The sequence below is a fragment of the Rattus rattus genome, chromosome 1 (assembly GCF_011064425.1).
Source record: "Rattus rattus isolate New Zealand chromosome 1, Rrattus_CSIRO_v1, whole genome shotgun sequence".
NCBI lineage: Eukaryota > Metazoa > Chordata > Mammalia > Rodentia > Muridae > Rattus > Rattus rattus.
In genome coordinates, this window is record NC_046154.1 from 28,765,715 (window position 1) to 28,779,279 (window position 13,565).

Consider the following 13,565-nt stretch of genomic DNA (forward strand, 5'->3'; position numbering starts at 1 on the left):
ACATCCAGGAAAGGTTCTGGAAAGTCTCTAGAGCCCTAGTGAATTCCAAAGACCCCCATATCTCTAGAGATCAAACCAGCCAATCAAGATAAAGGTTATCTACCTCCCAGGAATTCCCCTAACCTGCTTTAAACTGGGCTCACCTAGGTGTCTCCATCTTGGTAAATGATAGACCCCTGCTAGACTTCTGCAGAATATACTGCTCTTTGCTTTTGTACACTACTTAAGTCTCAGGTATCATTAGTCTGCTAATTATAGACCCTTATAAGAGATCGTCCAGGGCTGAAGAGATGGCTCAGTGGTTAGGAGCACTATTTTTCCAGAGGCCCTGAGTTCAAATCCCAGCATCCACATGGTGGCTCACAACCATATGTAATGGAATCCTATGCCCTCTTCTGCTGTGTCTGAAGAGAGGGACAGTGTACTTACATGAAATAAATAAATAAATCTTTTTTTTTTCTTTTTTAAAAGAGAGATCCTCCTGCTTTGGCCTCTTGAGGGCTGGGCCCTATTGGGCCAAGAGTTTTTACTTACTACTGTACTTCAAGAGTCAACAATAAACACCTTGCTCTTGGTAGGTTGATAAATTATTCTCTGTTGATGAAATGAGCCAATCCCAGCCAAATTAAATTATATAAAGGCAGGTTTATTTGGGGGGGCAGCTCTTGGGTGGGTTCACTGGTCCCAAGGAATGAGATCAGAGAAGTCACCATAGGGAGGGAGACAGGAGAGGGAGGAGGGAGACAGAGGGGTGAGGGGAGGGAGAGAGAAAATGTAAGCAAGTAGGGAGAGAGAAAATGCAGAGAAGGCAAGAGCAAGAGGAGACCAAAATGTCTGGATTATAGAGGGAGGAGCTTCTGGGGAAGGGGAAGCCCAGCCCCTGTGTTGAAAAGCTCAGGGCGGAGGGCAGGGTGTGCCAGCTATGCCCTGTGACAACTAGTAACTGGGGATGCTGGGAGTGGCGCCAGGTCTACTTTAGCGTGTTAAGTATGCATCTCAGCCCCTTGTCCCAGATCTGAAACCCAACAGTACAGTATGTGTTGAATACATTTCTGTAAAGTTGGAAGAAGATGGGGGAGAGATGGCTTCGTGGTCAAGAGCCTCGGTTGCTCTCTCACAGAGGCTGTGATTTGAGGGGGCTCAGGAGCAGCCTAACTCCAGTCCCAGGGGATTGGACGGCCTTTCTCTTCTTCACCAGAAGCAGCAGGCTCATATAAGACCCACAGACATACAGGCTGGCAAGATGTTCATAAACACAAAATTAAAAAAAAAAAAAAAAAAACTTTAAAAACATTGGAATGAGTTCTCCTCTCTAAGAATGTGAACCTGAGAGAGTTTTAATAACGAAAGACAAGGAAGACAAAACAAAGATCTACACCAGCTAGAAAGACCACGGAAGCCCTGGAAAAGGCAGGGTCTGAGCACCGAGAGCGGGAGCCACTGAGGTCAGCAGGATGGAAATAAAAGAAACTCCCTTTCTTTTTCCTCGCAATACAGTTCATCATCAGCCGTTCGTCCCCCCTGGGAACATGTTTATAGAACTCCTTGTGCTGTATTTGTTCATTTATTTTTGAGGAAAGGGCCAGGCGGCATATAGCCCAGGCTAGCTCCGAATGCCCGTTCCTCCGCCATGCCTGACTGTTGGCTATTTTAATTCACTAGCACTAAAATAAAAGCTCTGGGCAGGCCCAGAGGCACGCACCTCTCTTCCCAGCTGCTTGGGTGGTTGAAACACCAGGATAGCCTGAGCTCAGGAGTTCCAAGACAGCACGAAGTGTCCAGTAAAACCCCATTCAAAAACAAACTACCCCCCCCAAACTGGTGAGATTTACCACTGGGTACAATTTGGTGGGGGTATAGGAGAACACAGTGGGAGTCCTCAGGAGTACAGGGCCTGCCACTTGTCCAGGGGATCGCGATTGAGGATGTATTTGACCCTATAGCCATCAGAGATAAGCCACTTCTCAGCTACCACATCTTTAAATTCATGGGCATTACATTTGGGGAAGCCCCACTTCCTTGAGATAGGCATCTTCTGGTGGCCAGGAACCTGAATTTGGCTCAGTGTAGAGCCCCAGTCACATGTTCCTTATCTGACAGCTTGGTGTAGCTGGACAGGATGACCTGGTCAAAGTGAACCCTGGCCACTGTCCCAGGGGCTTCCCAAAGGCACCTTTCACACCTGTCTGGGGCTTAGGTTGGGGACAGCTTTGAGATCTGGCATGAATAGCTGCTACAGAATTGTTTCCAACTTCGTTTTGGATAACCATATAGGCAAAAGGCTTCTGCCATCCGCAACCATTGCACACCAGGCCCCCACAGGGAAAGGGACCTTCCTGGTTGACTTAATCGGCTGTGGGAATCTTTGTTTTGTTTTGAGCTTAGCCCTGGCTGGAGAAGAGCACAGAGAGATCTGCCTGCTGCTGCCTCATTGCTACAGAAACCCTCTTATTAGGGTTGGGGGTTTAGCTCAGTGGTAGAGCGCTTGCCTAGCAAGTGCAAGGCCCTGGGTTCGATCCCCAGCTCCGAAAAAAAGAGAAAAAAAGAAAAAAAAAAAGAAAGACAGAAACCCTCTTATTTTAATGTCTAAGTCTTTCAGGGATAAGTTCTCTCTCTTTCTCTCTCTCTCTCTTTGTGTGTGTGTGTGTGTGCGCGCGTGTGTGGTGTGGTGTGTGTGTGTATGTGTGTGTGTATGTGTGTGTGGTGTGTGGTGTGTGTGTATGTGGTGTGTGTGTTTGTGTGTATGTGTCAGAACAGTTTGAGCATATTCAGCAATTCTAATCAGTGCTAATTGTTTTCTCATTTTCTTTCTTTTCTTTTTTTTTTTTCCAGACAGGGTTTCACTAGGTAGCTCTGGCTGTCCTGGAACTATGTAGACCAGGGTGGTCTTGAACTCAGCGCCTCCTGAGTTCTGGCATTAAAGGCGTGTGCCACAGCACCTGGTGTCCTAATGATTTTCAAACAAGCTTCCTTCTGTCTTTCCTTCGGTGAGGAAACACATCTAATCACAGAGCACCTGGGGTGTAAACAGGAGGTTTCTAACCTGGGACAAATAGCTGGGGTGCCTATTTAACATGACAAAGGGGACCTGGATTGCCAGGTTCTCCCTGCCTCCCTCAATCCATACCTGTTACAGGGCCCTCTTGACTGGTTTATCCTGCCCCCTAGTTTGAATTCTCCTGCCCAGGGGGCTGGGCTACTCTTCCTTATATAATCCAACCATTTTGGCTGCCCGCCCTCTTTGTAATTTTGGGTCCCCTGACTGCTGTACCTGCTTATGCTGCTCTCTCTCCTCCCTTCCCGCACCTCCTTTCTTCTCACAGGCCACAGCTCAGTCTGCTCCTGTCCACGCTGTACTCTCCCAGATGTCCCTGCCTCTGGCTATGCTCTCTCACATTCTAAAATAAACTTTCTCCTCCGCTATACCTAGGACCCGTCGTGTTCCTTTGCTTTCTATTTCTTCCTTCCATCCTTTCTTTTCTTTCTTTTTCATTCAGAACTGAATGTATGTATTGATTCTCAATGATGTTCGAATGTATAGCTACTTAGGAAATCAGAAACCCTGGTGGGTATGACTTCGGGGATAGCTTCAAAATATTAAACGTATGCTTTGAAATTTTGAGCCCCCCCTCCAGTTTGGCAGGCAGTACTTGACAATCAGCATGAAGGAGTAGGAAACTAGTTCGTGGAATTTAAGCAGTGTAAAAATTCAGCAGTTTACTATTTTAGGAAATGTATTACCTGATATTTGTGTGCTCTAGATATTAGGGTGACATCAGAAGAGAAACTTGGTTTACGACCAGTTTTTATATTTGAAAACAGGAAACCTGTTTTTCTTACTAATTTTTCTATCAGGAATCACGTTCTCTTATCTCAGCCCCTCAGGGTTTGCCTCTTCAAATGGTCTGATGGGGACCTACAGAGGTTTCTAAAAGGCTATGACTGCCTGGAATTAAGTGCTTCAACACAGGGAAATTTTGTGGAAATCTCTCCCATTTTACGTCGCTAAACTTAAGCACAATAATGTCACAAGTACTTATACAGTAATTGTGGGCACGCCTAAGTCCCTCCCTCTCTCCTTGAACCAATATCCCCACATCTTAGAGATCCAGCCCTTCTGCCCTCCGGAGGCGCCTTTTCCAACGTAAAGTACAATTTTAAATTTTAAGCTCCCCACTAAAAGAATGATCCGCAGCCAACTGCTGGGGAACCTGGGCGCCCCAGTGCCTGCGGAGGGTGCAGTCGGGTGTGGGCACGGACAGGGGGAGTGGGCGAAGCTGCTGGTTGGTGCCTGAAATCTGTGCGTTGCCCCTTTAATTGTGTCCTCAGCCCTCGGGCGTTTCTGTCCAACGCCCACGTCAGCAAATACCTTTTGTTTCTCTCACGTTGGGGCTACTTGTTTTAGGGCGCAAAGCCTCGGCTTTGGAACAGGGTGCTTCCCCTACCGGGAACCGGGAATCGCTCCGCAGCGCGCGCGAGAGAGCGAGCGAGCAGCCAGAGCCCCGCGGTAAGTGGCTGCGCGGGCACGGGCGCGAGCGGGTGGAGGGCGGCCGGGGCGTCGGGGCTGCGGGCCGGGCCGAGAGCCTGGCGGAGGGCGGCGAGGCCGCCGGGGTGCGCCCGGGGCTGCAGCCCTGGCCGGTGCGCGGGCGGCCGGGCGCCATTTGCAGCGGAGGGCGCAGAGCCGCGGCTCCGAGGGCCGGCGACGGCCACAAAGGAGGCGCGGGCGGCGGCGGCGGCCCCGGGCGCGGCTGCGGGACAATGGCTGCACCGTCGCCGCCCGCGCCCGCCCTGCCACCCGGCTTCCAGCCCGGCCCGGCCCCAGGAAAGGCGGGAAGGCGCCGGTGAGGCGGCGCCACGGGGCCGGGCGTGTCTGCAGCCGTCGGGCGCGGGGCGCGGGGCGCTGCAGCCGGGCGTCCTCACTCCGCCCTCCACCCTCTGGCTTTCCATCACGACGCGACAGTTCCGGGCTTAGAACCGAGGGCAGAAATATGGAGCCCCAGCTGGCTCCCGGCAAAATGTCCCTGGCATCTCCCACCGGGCGACCTGTCTGGCTTGGTCCCTTCGCGCTCTGGCGCGCTTACTCGCCCTTGACCGTGCGGTTAGCCATAATCCACGTCTTTCCGAGACGTGTTTGGAATAGGATTCACACCTAGCGGGCACCCAACCGCACACGCCGCCAACACCTAGAACTCTTTATATTCCCAGAACTTTAGCAAATGGAGTGGTTTCACTTTGACGAAATAGAGCACTTAATTTCTTATGGGACGGCTACCAGTTCAGGCCGTTTATTCTACCTAGCAAAGGGAAAAAAACAAAAACAAAAACCCGCTAACCATGGAGTCTCATCCCTAGGCAGGGAACTGAGAGGGGGGTACCCCCGCACCCCCAAGACGCCCTGTTCTTGCAGCGTCCTGGAGCAGTCTCCAAAGAACCAAAAACCTTCGCTGATTTTATCACTTAGATCGCGCTTCTATTTACCTGTTTATTCTTTGTTTTAAAGCGGACTCAGGCTAGATTTGAAATTCTGATCTTCTTACCTCCGTGGGAGTACTGGGATGCACTAGACAAATTTCTGTCTTCAATGGCATTATATATTTTGTAATGTTCAAAGAGGTTAATATAAGATTTTAAAATATCTCTTTTTTTTCATTTTTTACTATTTTTATTTTTACTATTTTATATATCTTTTTTTTTCCCTTTTGGAGACAGGGTTCCTTGTAGCCCAGGCTAGACCTAAATCTGTAGTTTATGATGATGACCTTGGACTTCTGATTCTCTCGTAGCCCCCTGCCAAATGCAGGGTTTCCAGGCATGGGCCACCGAACCTGGTGTTATCCTGTACTCCAACCGAACCCAAGGCTTTATGCATGTTACGTAGGCACTTTACCACCAAACCATATGCCCAGCTCTCTCCAAACCTTAAATGGCTCCTTTATGTCTTACCAAAAAAATAAACACAGGCCCCATGGTGTGTGCATGCGTCTGTGCGACCCTGCGTGCGCGTGCGTGTGCGTGCATGCGTTTGTGCGTCCCAGCGTGCGTGTGCGTGCTTGCGTTTGTGCGTCCCTGCGTGCGCGTGCGTATTTTGAACCCAGGGCCTTGCATGTGCTAGGCAAATGTTATTGTTGAGATACATCCCCAAGAGCCCTTATATTTTAAATTTTAATTTCATTATGAGATGAGGGTTTTGCTTGGGCTGGCTTGGTCTTACTTCTTCCCGCCTCAGCCTCCCAAGACCCTGGGGTTTAGAGGGCATTACCCGCATACCACACAGTGGCCTGCTCTCCCCACCCATCCCTTCTCCATCTTCCGTTCCTGTTCACCTCATGGCCTTTGCACCTGCTGTCAGTTTGCCTGTAGTAGGTTCAACGGTGCACATTCTTTCCTACTATGGGCATCACTCAAGTGCCATCTTCTCAGTGAGGCCTTCCAACCATAGTTCAAAACTCAAGTCTCTATTTTTTTTTCTTAAGATTTATGTGTGTGTGTGTGTGTGTGTGTGTTGCCTGCCTGTGTACTAAGTGGATGCCTGGTGTCAGATAAGGGTGGTGGATCCCCTTGGATGGGAGTTACAGATGACTGTGAGCCTCCATGTGGGTGTTGGGGATCGAACCCAGATCCTTGGAGAAACAGCCAGTGCTCTTAACCGCTAAGCCATGCCTCCAGCCTCCCTAAGTGTTCTAACATTTAATCCTAAGACTTTCCTATCTTAGACCCTGTAGCCCATATGTGCTACTAAGATAATCAAAGATTGGGTAACGTAGAAAGAACAGATATTACCGGGCCGCGATGTTGCGTACCTTTAATCCTAGCAGAGGCAGGCGGATCTCACTGATTTGGAAGCCAGCCTGGTCAACAGATCAACCAAAGAACAGGTATTTACTTCTTACACCTGTAAATGCTGGGAAGTTCCAGATTATGGTGCCCTGACTGGAGGCTGCTTTCTGCTTCCGGGATGGCACCTCCTCACCACATACATAATGAGGGTTAATACAGTCTGCGTCTTCATTAGTAAAAAGGATAAGAAGGGATAAGGCCAGGAGCAGACCTACTCCTCAAACCCCTTTTGAAGGATGTTAATCCCGCCCTGAGGGCAGTGCCCCTCCCCCGACGGCGGCCTAATAACCCCCTAAAAGCTCCTAGTCATACTCCTCCTCTGCAAATGAACTTTCAGCATGAACTTTGGAGGACATACGGCTTTCTAAAGCAAAGCTCTTAAATTGTTTCTGGACTTAATTCTAAATCTTCCCAGAATTACATGGCCATTCCTCCTCTGAAGAATACAGTCGACATTCAAAGAACAGTTTGCTCAGTTCCAGTTAGCCCAGAGTTGGGAGGTAGGGTTTTTGCTAGGACCCACACACTAAGGCGTAGATCAGTGCTGTGTGTAGTACGAAAAGATGATTTCTGGACCACAAACTCCATTCAGGTTTTCCCTATCTCGCCCAAATCTTCAGTCTACATGACTTTTCTGTCTATGCTAAAGACCTTCCAAGTTAATGGTTCCTAAAATATGTGATTGCCTTTTCCAGCCACCCTGTAAAAAGATCCTTGACCTTAATAGGAATTGACTTCTCTACTCTTCCTAAGGACTACTATAGATATTTAACTCATCCGAGATTCAGTAACTGTTTCCGCTTGACTTTTTGGATGACTCTCGGGAGTTAAACTGACTCGCCAATAGAACTTGTAAGATCAGTCTCCAGAAAAAAAATCCGGAAGGCATTAAACTTGCCCATGGATACCTCTGTAGAAAGTAAACCCCCCCCCTTTTTTTTTGATATAGGATACTATTTGTTATTGTTAATTATGCTGAATGTTACGGAGCTGTAGGGTACACAGTTTACCCTGTCCTTCCTGAAGGGACTGGACCCCGGATTAGACACTACCTACACCCAAACACCTGCTCTCACAGAGACAGCCTTTATTAAGCCTGGAAGAAAAGTAAATGCTTTTTGACTCAGACAGAAAACAGAAGCAAGTGACCTTATAGGTGTGATTGTGGGAGGAAAAAGGAGCGGGTCAGTGTTAGAATGTCCTAGGGTGCTAGTGGGCTAGCACGCGGGGCTCTGGTTCTCAGCCTTAGGAATGAGTCTGGCATAAGGAACATAAGACCTTGGTAGCTAGCTTTAGGGATGTAATCTATGGTTTACAAGGGAGAGGGAGGGCTGAAGAGATGGCTTAGTGGTTAAGAGCACTACACTGCTCTTCCCGAGGTCCTGAGTTCAAATCCAACCACATGGTGGCTCACAATCTCAGGCCCTCTGGTGTGTCTAGGGAGACCTTGAAGTCCAAGTCATTTCCTTAATACTGGGATCCTAGCTGTGTACAGCCACGCCACGTTCTGTGTGTGTTAGACAGCTCTTTACCAGGTGACTGCACCTTTCCTGGGTTTTCCTGCTCCTTCTGGGCCACGTCTTTCCCTGTACTGTTACAGTTTTCTTTGGGGAGTGTAAACTGAGGGGCATTGTGTGGGGCATTTGCATACACTGTCGGGGGGCAAATTCGTTCTGGGCTCAGGCTGTTCAAGTGTTGATGTGGTTCTTTCTTTTTTAGATTAATTTATGTCTGTTGTGAGGGTTTCAGATACCCTGAGTTACAGACAGTTGGAAGCTGTCATGTGAGTCCTCTAGAAGGGCAGCTAGTGCTCTTAACCCCTAAAACATCGCTGCAGTCCCCGATTTTCTAGTAATTTTTTAAAATTTTTTTAAATTATTAGATATAAGTACACAATAGCTGTTTTCAGACACACCAGAAGAGGGCATCGGATCTCATTATAGATGGTTGTGAGCCACCATGTGGTTGCTGGGAACTGAACTCAGGACCTCTGAAAGAGCAGTCAGTGCTCTTAACCGCTGAGCCATCTCTCCAGCCCTAGTAACTTCTCTTGTACATTAGTTTTTTTTACTTATACAGCGGTGAAGCTCCTGATGGGGACTCCAGGAATCGAACTTGCGTCCTCTTGAGAAGCAGCATCGCTTCCATCCTCAGAGACCTCTCTCCAGCCCTGACTTTCATGTTGGAAAACATTATTGAAAATATAATTATTGGAAGCCAGTGAGATGGCTCTGAGGGTCAAGGTATTTGCTGGGTTGGATGACCTGAATTTGGTCCCTGGAACTCACATGATGGAGGAACGTCAATGCCCATTGTTGTCTTTTCTTTTTTTCCCCCCCCCCCCCCACCCGGAGCTGGGGACCGAACCCAGGGCCTTGCACTCGCTAGGCAAGCGCTCTACCGCTGAGCTAAATCCCCAACCCCCCACTGTTGTCTTTTGACCTTCAGGTGCCCACCATAGGATGTGCTAGACACACAATAATAAATTACAGTAATTTAATTTAAAACTTAAACAACTGCTGTAAAGTTTTTGGAGACAGGGTTTCTCAGCGTAGCCCTGGCTGTCCTGGAACTCACTTTGTAGATCAGGTTGGACTTGAACTCATAGAGATTTGCCTGCCTCTGCCTCCTGAGTGCTGGGGTTAAAGGCCGTGCTCCACGGCCCCTGACCTAGTCTATACTGGGTCTGTCGGATCATAGTTGGAAGCTGAAAAGAAAATTATTCAAATTATTTCAGGCTTCCTAGAGCAATGGGTTTTTTTTTAAAATATTTATTTATTTTATGTATATGAATATACTGTCGCTGTCCTCAACACACCAGAAGAGGGCATCAGATCCCGTTACAGATGGTTGTGAGCCCTGATGTTCTTGCTGGGAATTGAACTCAGCACCTCTGGAAGAGCAGTCAGTGCTCCTCACCTCTGAGCCACCTCTCCAGCCCATTCCTAGGGCTCTGTAAACACAAGAAACATGTGAGACTGAAGAGAGGAAAAAGGGCGAGAGGTAGGTTGTCTGCTTAAAGCTGTTCCTGCCTCAAGCAACTCCATAGGGGGGCAGGGAGATGACTCAGTGGGTAAAGTGGCCATGCCACGGGGTCTGATAGCCTGAGTTCAATCCCCGGAACGCCAGCGATAGAAGGAAAGTACCAATCCCTACAAAGTTGTCTTTGGACCTCACTAAGTAAATGAAACAAAGAAAGAAGCAGTTGAGATCCCCGCCCTCTGTTCCTGTGAAGCTTCCTGAGCACTATGTGAACCTCCAGCCAGGAGTAAAGAAGCAAAAGTTCCAGACTAACAGAAAGGGACCAAAGTTACGTGGCCGGCTGGGGAAATCTGATTAGCAGCGCCTGGGTGGATCTTGGACAAACCTCCAAAGAAGGCTGGCAGCAGTAGGAGCTGTGACTCTGGCTGAGTCTCACAGCCTGAAGAGTGCCTCCTAGGGGCTTCCACCCAGATGAAATTGGGAACTTGCAGTAGGGCACTGAAAGATGCTTGGGTGAGTCACTGTGAAGCTAAACTGGGATCTGTTTAGAAGGAGAGAAGTACAAACCCAAGAGAGTTTGCTACAGTAAGATGGTTTCTTTTTGCTTTAGTTTTTTTTTTTTTAATTTTTTTAATTTTTTTTTTTCAGATCTGGGGACCGAACCCAGGGCCTTGCGCTTGCTACACAAGCGCTCTACCACTGAGCTAAATCCCCAACCCAATGGTTTCTTTTCTAGTTAGGATCTCGTAAAGATCATGAGGTCTGGAGTGCTAGGATTATAGGTGTGGCCCACTAACACACACACACATACACACACACACACACACACACACACACGCACACGCACTGTTAATCCCCTCGCTCTGGAGACAGGCAGGTGAGAATCTCCGAGTTCAAGGCCAGCCTGGTCTACATAGTGAGTCATAAGGAGAAAGGTAACATTTGAAATGAGCTGTATAGGTAATTCTTTTTTTTTTTTTTTTTTTTTTTTTTTTTTTTTCTGGAGCTGGGGACCGAACTCAGGGCCTTGCGCTTGCTAGGCAAGCACTCTACCTCTGAGCTAAATCCCCAATCCCCCTATATAATTTGAAACGGGTTCTCTTGCTTTTTGGTACCTATCAACATTTGGTAGAAGCAGTCAGTTCTACATAAGCATTCTAGCAGACACAAGAAAATGTATGACAATGAAATTCTAAATTGTTCGCAAGATGGGTCAGGACTTAAGAGCACTCGCCTCTCTTCCAGAGGACCCGAGTTCAGTTCCCAGCACTCAACATTGGGCAGCTCCTAACTGGCCATAACTCCAGGTCCAGGCCCTAACTCCAGGTCCAGGGATCAGACGCCCTCTTCTGGTGCTCGTGGGTACTACACACAGATTGCATATACATGCAGACACATAAAATTAAAAAAAAAAAAAACTATATTTAATTTTTGAAACTTTAATTAATCCCAGCACCAGGGAGGCAGAGACCGGTGGAGCCTGGTCTACATAGCAGGCTCCAGGTCAAGCAAGATTACACAGTGAGACTCTGTCTCAAACAAAACAAACCCAAAACTTAAGCGTGTGCTTCCCAATACTGGGATTAAAGGCAGGCACCACTTGGCAACACTTGTTTATTTAAAAGTTATTTTTTTTTTTTAAGATTTATTTATTTATTATGTATACAGTGTTCTGCCTGCATGTGCAACTGCAGGCCAGAAGAGGGCATCAGATCTCATTACAGATGGTTGTGAGCCACCATGTGGTTGCTGGGATTTGAACTCAGGACCTCTCGAAGAGCAGTCAGTTCTCTTAAACGCTGAGCCATCTCTCCAGCCCAAAAGTTATTTTTATGTGTATGATTATTATACCTACATTTATGTGTGTGCCTGGTGCCCATACAGGTCAGAATGGGACCCTGGATGGATCCTATTGTTGTGGACCAACGGGTTGGTGCTGGGACTCTGACTCAGGTCCTTGGGAAGAGCAGCAACTTCTCCTCTATTGTCGGTGATTTTGAGACAGAGTTTCTCTGTGTCCTGGAACTCGCTCTGTAGACCAGCAGGACTTCAGCTCCCAGAGATCCTCCTGCCTCTGCCTTCCGAGTGTTGGGATTAAAGGAGTGTACCACCATGCCCGGCTCAAGCCAGTGACCTTAACCACTGAGCCATCTCTCCAGCTCTGTGATTTACCTGGAAGGCCTGTGGTGGACGTTTTCCTTGGGTTATTTCTCATGGCTGTAATCCCGTAGCTCCAGAGCCTCAGGTTACTGTTGTTATTGTCGTTTTTTTAGATGAAGAAACCAAGGCATGTAGCTCACAGACTGCTCACCCCTCTGCTCCAGTCCTGAGGACAACGGGGTACCAGTCTGCCGTCTGGATCTTGTTTCAGGAAAGCAAAAACAGTTCGAGTATTTTAAGCAGAGAGAGATCTACTGAAATGTTTGGGTCCTCATCAAAAGGGCTTGCATAAGGGGCTTGTGGTTCAGGGCTTCTGAAATGTTTCCCAGAACAAGACTACCCAAGGGGCCATCACGGAAGGACTCTGGGGGCTGCAAATGACATTCCTAGCTGCAGTTTGGGGATCCAGAAACTGCTGCCTTCAATGTCACCAGTGACTCTACTTATCTGTTTAAGAATTATAACTGATGGGGCTGGAGAGATGGCTCAGTGGTTAAGAGCACCGACTGCTCTTCCAGAGGTCCTGAGTTCAATTCCCAGCAACCACATGGTGGCTCACAACCATCTGTAATGGGATTCGATGCCCTCTTCTGGTGTGTCTGAAGACAGCGACAGTGTACTCATATAGATAAAATAAATAAGTCTTTTAACAAAAAGAAGTATAACTGTTAACAATGTCTTAATGAGATTCATGACATTCGAATATATGTATAAGTCATTTGCTGTCTTGCCAGCCATCAAGGTTCCATCAACATGTCTGCCAGCATTAACAGCCCAGCTATGCACACATGGTTCCCACCTGCTTTCTGCCTCCCTTACACCTGTCATGAAAGAATACCTCATTGACATCTCACACTGTGGAAACTTTACTGCAAAGGACTGTGGGAAATGTGCTCTTCGATGTCTGAGTTGCTAGGGTGGAACTTGGTGATTGTCCCAAAACCTGACATTTCACCACCGTGTAAAAGCTGTGTAAGGCATAGGCTCAGTTTACAAGTTTATTCTCTGGTAACTGAATTCACTTTGGCTGGCCACAGAGAAGACCGTGATTGTGCCCCACGGAGCTCTGGTGATCCCAGAGCACTGTCAGAGGAACTGCTCCCACCCACCCCGTCCTAACAGACACGATCATTCATTCTGCCAAGACTTTTTCCTCCCTCAAACTTTTCCTGGGCATGGTAGCACATGCCCGTCCTTCCAACACTGGAGGCTGAAGCAGGAGGATCGCAAGTTTGAAACCCATAAAACAGTTATTCCTCCAACTTCTGAGTTTATTCACAGTTTCCCTCCTGCTGCTTTAGTTGCCAATTTAGTTGCTTTTGTAGCCAGGTTACTATTATTTTAAGGCAGGGTCCAAGGCAGACCCAGCCAGCCTTGAACCCCTGGCCCTCCTGTTACACTTCCCAAGTGTCAGGATCCCACGTGTGTTCCATGATCCCCTAAAGTGTTAATTATTTAGAAGGTGACCTAATGCATCAAAACGAATACTCTATGCCAGATTATTTTTACATGCTGAACATCGATGCCTTCTGTATAAATAAATAACCAGATATCCCCACAGATATGTCTCTCATTACAGAAGTTCA

The 13,565-nt window shown here is 47.8% G+C and overlaps 1 pseudogene; it reads right to left on the reverse strand.

Moving 5' to 3' along the window:
- Positions 1-2,239: 2,239 nt before the first annotated feature.
- Positions 2,240-2,359, reverse strand: LOC116890444 (annotated as a pseudogene).
- Positions 2,360-13,565: the final 11,206 nt, after the last annotated feature.